Raw genomic sequence first — 10,460 nt, 5'->3', positions numbered from 1 at the left:
AAAGTTTATGGAGAGATATTCTCAAGATATTAAATAGGAAATAATATCTTGAGATAATGGAGTAATTATCCCTAATTGATTTAAATTGGGATTACTTACTTGATTGGAGACAATCTTCAATTGGGAATGTATTACAGATAGGATTTAGATAATTAATCCTTATCTTTAATGCTTTGACTTTTCCTTGCCAATGGCAAGTGAGCTATGGGCAGTCGTATTCAGCTGCTGAGACCTTAAGGGGTGTAAGCTGCGTGTGGGAGTATCTGAGGAGCTTGCCCATTTATTGAGGCAATCTTGTATTTCTTGAGCAAAAGTTAAAGTGTCGCCTCTAGAATTTTTGGAATTATTTTAGGCTCCACAGTCATCACCAAAGAAAATTGGGTTATAGAAGATAAAACCATAATCTCTTCTAGTCACCATCCATAAGAAACAATTTTAATTATGACTGCAAACACACAGATACCAGCCACTCCTTTCAAACTTCCCAAAAAAGATACATGAATTAAGCCAATCATTGAACAAAACAATTCATAACTTAGAGTCTACACATAATAGGAAAATCGATATATAAGATGGAAACCAAAATAGATAGACTTTCACATCCCAATCCAACAATTAAGGAAAAACCCTTAGTCATTTTCCCAGAAGCCTCGTCCAGCACAACATCTTTAAAGACGATCTCCACTAGTAAAAAAATAGATCAAATGTTACGAGAGTTAAAACAAGAAAAAACAGTCAATGTCTTACAACACCTAGATGAATCTCAACCAGAAACAACTTCTGTAATATGGGATTAAGAAGATGAGAGTGAAACAAGTTCAATCAGAAAAGTAGAAGCTTTTTTGAATCTTGAACCAAAACAAATCACAAACAAAAGAGTCAATCCAACAACTCTTTCCAAGAATTGATGTCCAAGGCCACCACCTCCGGATATTCAATTTAAGGAAAGAAACATCCAGAACAAATTCTTAGTCTCAGCCGATAAACTCTATGAATAGAACATAGATGTGTTATCAGAACAAGAACTTTTAAACAAATTACAGCACACCTCCATGGTTGCTAATAGTTATGTTACCAACCATAATCTCAGTCAAACCCAAGTTGTCGACCTTTTGGTCACTAGATTTACAGGAATGCTTTATTCCTGATGGAAAAAACATCTCACTGAACAATCCAAAAATGAAATTAGAAATGCAGTCAAACGAGATGAAGAAGGAACACCTAGTTTCAACGAACGAATCGGAAGGGGAGTCCCAGACGCAGTAAACACATTACTTTTCACAATCATAGAGTATTTCATAGGAACACCCAATAATGTCACCCCAAGAATTCATGACCAACTTAGTAACTTAAGATGTCCAACCCTAAGCAATTTTAGATGGTACAAAGATGTTTTCATGTCTAGAGTCATGCTTAGAGAAGGCAATAATCAACCATTTTGGAAAGAAAAATTCATTAATGGTTTGCTATATATATACACAAGAGTTCCATGGTGGATTATTGTTGTGCTTTGATTTTTAAACAAAGCTTCTTATTGTCTATTTTCTTGTAATTCCATCCAAACAACTGAAGGATGATTTTGTGAAAACATGTTCATTTGAATAACATCTATAGCATGCATTTAACAATTAAAAGGCGGAATCATGCATGCATGCATTCAAAAACAAAACATTACCCATGAAATTCAAAGACTAGTAGATTGGTGAACCAAGACTCAACTCAAATCAAAGTGAGTTGAAAAATATATACCTTTGTAGATTCCTCTTTGCATAAGCAAAGGCTAATCACCCAAAGAGAGGGTCTTCATTCCTTGCATCTAAAATCTATGGATTTGGATGGAAGAATAGGTTTCTCCAAGTTCCCAAAATTGAGAACCTCTAAGTCTCCACACCAAGGAGAGATTTGAGAAGAAAATGAGTGACCTTGGAGTAGTAGTATGGCTAGATACACCCTCCAAGGGGCCGGCCTCTTTAGAGAGAAATGGAGAGACATGTTCTCTCCAATTTTCTCCAAAACAAACCCCTTAATGAATTTTAGCTATAAAGTCATATTTATACCTTAATTCATTGGAGTGGCAAACTTGTAAATAAGTCCAAGTTCACTATCCTTCTCTAAATGGCCGGCCCTAGGGTTTTGTTTGGGCTTTTGGGCCTTTGTGAATTAAGTTGTCATACAACTTAAGTCAATGGGCTTGACGTTCGAAGCCCATTGGGCCTTAAGGTCCAAAACTATCCCCGAGGTCTTTAACAAACTTATTCGTTTGATTAATTAACATATTAATTAATCCTTGCCATAAATAATTAAACCATTTAATTATTCTTACTCATCTCCATTGTTTCTTCAATCTTCACCTTACACGGTGTACGATCCATTAGGTTCCTTTTAGCAAGGCAGTGGGCGATTAAAACCATTTTACATCGATTGTGAATTGAAACTTACTTTCAATTCTCCCTTTAGTGATTACACACGTTTAGGGCTTCCACAAACCATGAGTGACACCTAGCAGCATATCATGGTTACCCAAGCTAATCAGAAGAGGTGGAGAACCTATTCAGTTTAGGATTACAAATGCAATACGGTCTTTCTCTAATCTAATACTCTTGACCACATTGTTTGGTTTGATAGTTTATTTATTCATGTCTACTATCCAATGTGATTCGTGTGCTTATATGATTACCTTGAATGTGATTTGGAACGCTTTCCTAAATCTCATTCATACTCTGATCAGAGGTTCTAAATCATATCATAGAGTATTCTCCCTCAAACGGTTTGAAGGTTAGAGATCCCTTGTTGCCCATTGACTTGCCTCTATGACTAAGTGGCTTAACCCCAACGATGCCGTGGACACCCCGATGGGGTGACTTTGACATAATCAAAGATCAAGGACTTAACCACAAGACAACTGTGATGCCTCAGGTCAAAGGACTACTTTGCATTATCCCAACCATGAGTTCTCATGTGACATGAATATGAGAACTCTTCGTTGATCGTGTTCAGTGAACTCATTCTCTATTGAGCACCTACGTACTTGTCTTGATGTCACACACACCAATGACTCGAGACTAGTCACTCTCCCTAAGAGAAGACACAGCACGTACTGATCTTAACGGACTGTCAATGCCCAATTGGCAATCCTATGATCAGGAACGTTTAGGATGTGTCTACGAAAGAATGGTCTCATGAATCTAACTTCTTTAGATTGCATTCTCCCAATCACATATTCCTTGGACTTTATCGTTTAAGCATATAACATTTATATGAGACGGCTCAAACAATAATCTTTGCCCTTTATAGTTAAACTAGATTAGTTTAACATGTGAAATGTCCGTAAAGTATCATCATATGATTGGTTTTAGGGCACATTTCCAACAACAACAATTAAAATTAAAATATGAAATGGAAAAACAAAGGGACATAATTGTTTTAGGCTTATTTTACTGAAGGAAAAGAGAGGGAGAAGGGAGCCAGCATGCAAAGAGAAAAGTGAAGGGCTTGAGGAATTATGTATGTCATTCTTCATGCCTTATGCCTTATTTATACTTATAAGGGAGAGAATCTTGCTCTCCAAGTAATACAATTACAGCTACGAGCTGTCTAAAAGATATTATAGAATCCTACACATAATATACAATGATTCACACAATCACAAAATGGTGCATGAATACTCAAGTAAATGGTGCATCAAGTTTTCATGTGATGATGTAGGAATAGTTGATGAAGTCATGGAATAATGCATAAAGTAGTACTACTCACAAAATCTCGCTATGGTAAAACCCAAGGTAGGATAAAACCCATACTCTAAGGAGAAAAGTGAGAAGTTGCATTAAGTCAAAACTAAACACCTTTAAGACATAAGTAGAATGCATAAAAGGGTATGACCAGCCCAAGATAGGTGCCTCATTAAAACCTCGTTAGGTAGTCAAAAACCCAGTTGAAACAATGCTCCTAATTGTAGTAAGAAATAGTACATTAAGGTCAAGTGAGTATACTTCTGAATATTCACCCTAAATTTGACAAAACTTCTAAATGAGACCTACAAGCATCATAAATAAGATAGTTTAGCATACAAATTCTTGTGATAGGTTTCTGGATGGTAAACTTTGACATTCATATATACTTGACTTCAATCTTATGATGCTTTGATGATGTGATGAGGGCGCAATAAGCATGGTATTGACTTTATTGATGTATCATGTCTTAGTCTATCTATTTGATATATTCGTCATTGTCTTCATGGACTGTCATTGGAACTCCCAATGATGGATGAAAACTATAAGTCATTCGAATATACCCAATAAGAGCTCTCAACCATATCTTTTATATGGGGCATATTGATGGTGCAGTGAGCTTTAGAACGATTCGACGATTTCACAACTAAGTCTATATCGTGGACCTCTAAGATATTGTTGTATCCATACCGGTAAAGACATAACCATTTGAGAATATGCCTTGAGAAGGTTTGATAAGTATCCTGCGTCGGCATAACAAACAAGGCAAGTATCATTCTAAAGATTAAGGGGTTGGATCCGCTCGAGATGCATAGGGATAAGCCCAAATCTATAGTACTTTCAGGGTAGCTGAAAAATACCTTTATTGCTAATTCAGTAGTTGTGTGAAGGCGTAGTGTTGTATCTTTACCTACAAATCAACAGTGAATGAGTTGTCATATCTAATGCAATGAGCTAAGTACAACAAAGTGCAAAGTAGAACTTACATATGTAACTTCGGGTTCCACAACCTTTTCAAAAGTCTCATTTGCATCTAGCATATGAATGATCATAGGTGTACCCATAAGGTAACACCTTCAGAGTATAGTTTGATCGGTGGACCAGACTACCTTTTACCAAGATCCTTCATCTCAAATTCTGTCTTCTGGTGCGAGGCAATTTTCTTAAGCTCTTCTAGAGTCTTAGTGAGATTCATGTCATCAACATAGATTGCAACTTTAGCAATTCGAAATAAGAAATCATAGTTAACATGTAAGAGCATAGTTAATTCTTATATCCATAATTGATCAAATAATCACTTAGACATGTATACCACGTCCATTCGAATTGCTTCAATCTGTAAAGTGAACACATCATTTGAAATGAAAGGGTGTTTTATGGCTTAGAACTATTTGAATCAGTCAATGTAATTCTTCAAAAACTTAGAAGTAAATGTTCTTATCAATATAACCATGGAGAAACGCTAACTACATTCATAATGCTGCAATTAGTCATAGGGCGTTTGAAAGAAACCTTGCACCATAAGGTGTGCATAACATCGAACTAATTTATTTATCTTATTAGGCTTCATTCCCACTTGTAACACGACAAGGTTACCTTGGGCAGTGCAGAACGACAGGTCCAAACACACTTTGATAAGGAATCAAATTCGACTTGGATTGTTTATTTTTAGTTGGCCAATCAGTTACATGTTGTCAGTAATTAACAGAGTAAGGTTCAATATCGTATCTTTTTTCTTATGTCGGTAGCTACCATACAATTGAAACATCATTGATGATAATCTCATTCTAAATCCATATCTCACCTAAATCATTATACTAGACCAAGAACTTCAGGACTCGAGATAATCCAAATTAATCTCATAAGATGGAAATGGCTAAGACAACGATCAAGTATAGATTCATTTTGCACCATGTTCTTCCTCTTCTAGGAAAGTGAATCCTACTAACCGAGTGATCTGCCATGCATTTAGTGGATACCAGATGATTGGCTAGTCACCGAGGTACCAGGCCATCAAACAAGGGTTGTCAAACGTTCCTTAGGGGCTACACACCCTTTGCAGATGTTTACTTAATGTTTGTTAGGTGCGTATATCCTTAAAAGTATGTTTACAACTGGTATATGATCTCGTCACTTTAACTAGATCAGAGAAATTCTTTTGGAGCAACATTCTAAAAGCTAAAATACATCGCACTTGCTTATCATACTTGTGTAGTACGGGGATCAAGATGAGACCCAGTGAGCATCATCCACGCTAATCTGCACCATTCTTCAAGAACATTGATGTTCTTTTCACCCCCTAACGGCGGAATAACTTTCTTATCAAAGTGACAATCCACAAAATGAGTGGTAAAAAGATCGCTTGCAATGGCCCATAAAGAGCTATTTCGAAGAAGAATCATAATCGACAAAGATTCACATCATTCTTTGAGGATTCATGTTGGTATATTGCAGTGGCGCAACTTGCTATATAAAATGCACACCCAAATGAAGAAGTACAAAACATCATGTTTGTACCCAGTAATCAACTATAACGCCAAAAATGGTTGGGTGGAAATGGGCCTCAAGCGGACTAACATAGTTGCATTCCAGATTGCATAGTCCTAGACATAAACCAAAAGCTTGGTGCGGTCACCAAGGTCCAATTGATCAATTAAATTGCATTTTATGGTCAAATTTAATGAGGCTATATTCGTGGTGAACATGGGGAATTCGATGTTCAATTTCAAACCCAAAAGACATGTAATACTTATCGAAAAATCTTCGATATAAACTCTCTGGCACTATCTAGTCTTCCAAAATTTATGAGATAATTAGGGGGGTCGGTGAAGGATTTATTTTGAAAAACATGTTCATTTGAGCAACATCATATAGCATGCAATTAACAATTAAAAGGCGGAATCATGCTTGTATGCACTCAAAAACAAAACATTACCATGAAATTCAAAGCCTAGTAGATTGGTGAACCAATAATCAACTCAAAAACAAAGTGAGTTGAAAAATACCTTTGTAGATTCCTCTTTGCATAAGCAAAGGCTAATCACCCAAAGAGATAGGGCCTTCATTCCTTGTTTCTTAGATCCATGGATTTGGATGGAAAAATAGGTTTCTCCAAGTTCCCAAAATAGGGAACCTCTAAGTCTCTTCACCAAGGTTTGATTGTAGAAGAAATGAGTGACCTTGGAGTAGTAGGATTGCTAGATGTACCCTCCAAGGTGTTGGCCTCTTTAGAGAGAAAATGGAGAGACAATTCTCACCCATTTTCACCCAAAATAAACCCTTAATCACATTTTTTTGAATATTTTGTTATAAAGTCATTTATATAGTCACTTCTTTAAGTGACCTAAATAACCAAACAACCCTAATTCATCTTCATGGCCGGCCTACCTTGGGAATTTTGGGCTTTTGGGCCTTTGTGAATCTTTATTCATTAAGTTGTCATACAACTTAAGTCAATGGGCTTGACGTTCGAAGCCCATTGGGCCTTAAGGTCCAAAACTATCCCGAGGTCTTTAACGAACTTATTCGTTTGATTAATTAACATATTAATTAATCCTTGCCATAAATTAAATGATTAAACCATTTAATCATTCTTACTCATTTCCGTTTAATCTCCAATCTCTACCTTTTACGGTGTGCGATCCATTAGGTTCCTTTTAGCGAGGCAGTGGGCGATTAAAACAATTTTACATCGATTGTGAATTGAAACAATTTTCAATTCTCCCTTTAGTGGTTATACACGTATAGGGCTTCCACAAACCATGGTTGACGCCTAGCAGCATGTCATGGTTACCCAAGCTAATCAGAAGAGGTTAGAGAACCTATTCAGTTCGGGATTACAAATGCAATACGGTCCTTCTCTAATCTAATACTCTTGACCACATTGTTTGGTATGATAGTTTATTTATTCATGTCTACTATCCAATGTGATTCATTTGCTTATATGATTTCCTTGAATGTGATTTGGAACGCATTCCCCAATCTCATTCATACTCTGGCCAGAGATTCCAAATCATATCATAGAGTATTCTCCCTCAACTGTTTGAAGGTTAGAGATCCCTTGTTGCGCATTTACTTGTCTCCATAGCTAAGTGGCTTAACCCCAACGATGCCGTGACACCCCTAGGGGGTGAATTAGACATAATCAAAGATTAAGGACTTAACCACAAGACAACTGTGATGCCTCAGGTCAAAGGACTACTTTGCATTATCCCAACCATGAGTTCTCATGTGACATGGAATATAAGAACTCTTCGTTGATCACGTTCAGTGAACTCATTCTCTTATTGAGCACCTACGTACTTGTCTTGATGTCACACACACCAATGACTCGAGACTAGTCACTCTCCCTGAGAGAAGACACAGTACGTACTGATCTTAACGGACTGTCAATGCCCAATTGGTAATCCTATGATCAGGAACATTTAGGATGTGTCTACGAAAGAATGGTCTCATTAATCTAACTTCATTAGATTGCATTCTCCCAATCACATATTCCTTGGACTTTATCGTTTAAGCATATAACATTTATATGAGACGGCTCAAACAATAATCTTTGCCCTTTATATGTTAAACTAGATTAGTTTAACATTTGAAATGTCCGTAAAGTATCATCATATGATTGGTTTTAGGGCACATTTCCAACAATCTCCCACTTGCACTAGAGCCAATCAGCTAGGTCATCTTGATGATACCTCTTCTGTAGTCATTTCATAAATGGCTGAATAGTAGGCCTTAGACAGTGGATATCTATATGTGTTATCCACAGAAGCAACCTTGAGAATAACGACGTCACCATTATACATGATTCTCAATCATGTGGTTCAGTCTCTCATTTGTGTTCGGATCTTGATGAGACCTTGATTCCCAGGCTTGAGCTATCGCCCCATAAGTGTCATACACTTTCTGGTTGGAATCGAATAGAGAGTTCATAAATGAACTTTCCCATCCAAACAATATTGTTGTAAACTTCTATATGGCAATATATCTTGCATTCATAATGGAACACACTAAAGTCATTACTTTAATGTTTCCATCCAAATATCTCTTTAGTCATAATAAAGAGATATTTGTTTATCTCTTCATTCATAATGAAGAAACATCCAATGATGAATTAGATTCATAATCTAATACATTTACGCTTCCATTACGTTACTTTGATTCTTCCTCGATCTTTGAGGAATTTATCCTTTAGTATTTCTTAAATACTTAAGGACTCACTTGACAGTTGCCATGGTTCTGATCCTGGGCTTGAACTGATATCGTCTTGTACCGTTCTAGGTACAACTCATATCAATGTTTTTCATACAATATGAAATACATAAATCACCTTTCTGCTTATGCATAAAGGATTCAATTTACGCATTATTTCTATGGGAGTCAAAGGGTACGTTCCCTTTGAGAAGGGCAACTTGCTAGTCTCACTAGAATCGTCCTTCTTATTGAAGTTTATCATCATATGAGAAACTTCCTAGCATCCATTGTCTATTATTAGGGATTTGATATAATCCAATTATATCATGAAATATATCATTATAGATTTCCATCCCATGTATATAGACTATATCTCCCATAATGTATTAAAGTCATAACTTTAACGAAGAAGTATTCTTTTCATTTCCAAAATTAATATATCATATATACTTAAATTTTAGGAACATGATTAACTCCCACTAATTTTTTGTAAAACTCGTAAACAAAAGATTCATTTACATCTTAATGAGAAATCAAACGATTTGATCCTTTTTCCTCATAAAATGCAAATAGCTCCCACTAACTTGCTAAGATCCATGATGGATGGATCTCTACAACTTACATGTCTTGTGATTTATAGTTTTGGACATATATTATCAAGACTATCTTAATAATGGTTTCGGAAACCCATATTATGTCAAAACATTGAATCACCATTTTAGTTGTAGCTTAGCAATCTTCGAATTAATTGAAACTAAGACTACGTCAAAAATGGTTTCTTAAAGTCAACCATTCTCTTTGATTGTAGTCACCTTAAGCTACCAATTAGCTTTGAAGGTTTCATTATTTCGAGTCAAATGGTACTTTACCATTTCCTTGAGTATATATCGTATATGCACTCAATGTAGTCATAAGGATTTTCATTCTTATCGACTACCTTGGAGCTTGTGGTATAGGAACTAGGTTGTTATATTTGTTGATTACTATCTTGTCTCTCAAAGAACCCATTCTTTGAGTTCTATCTCTCGTTCATTTGCTTTTAGGCAAATCACATTGTAGAATTACAATGAACTACCCAACAAAACAACATTTGTTAGTTGGTTTATAGAAGCGATATCCAAAAGTTATTTTAAGGATATCCTACAAGATTGTTATCAAACAAATATTGCTTATTAGCACACAACCCCAAATCTTTAACATGCTTAAGATTTGTCTTTCTTTTCCAACTACATCTTATGGAGTCATGAAAATATTGGAAGATCTTCTCATTGACAATCATATTGTTTTAGAAGTATATATCCTATATATGGGTAATAGATAACATTTAACGAACTAAATCTTATTCAAGTTCGTTCTTCTCCTAATGGAGAAATACATTATCTTATGATGCTATTTTCCTTGATATCTTTCAAGGAAACTTATCTAAAGTGTTACCTTTCCTTGGATCAAATCTAAGGAGGTAAATACTTTAGATATCTTACTCATCTATTTACATTTCTTGAATTCTTTGAAACCTTTTGCAAAGTATTCGGACTTGTG

Source organism: Malus sylvestris, chromosome 12 (genome assembly GCF_916048215.2).
Source record: "Malus sylvestris chromosome 12, drMalSylv7.2, whole genome shotgun sequence".
Classification (NCBI taxonomy): Eukaryota; Viridiplantae; Streptophyta; class Magnoliopsida; order Rosales; family Rosaceae; genus Malus; species Malus sylvestris.
This window is presented reverse-complemented; position numbering follows the sequence as displayed.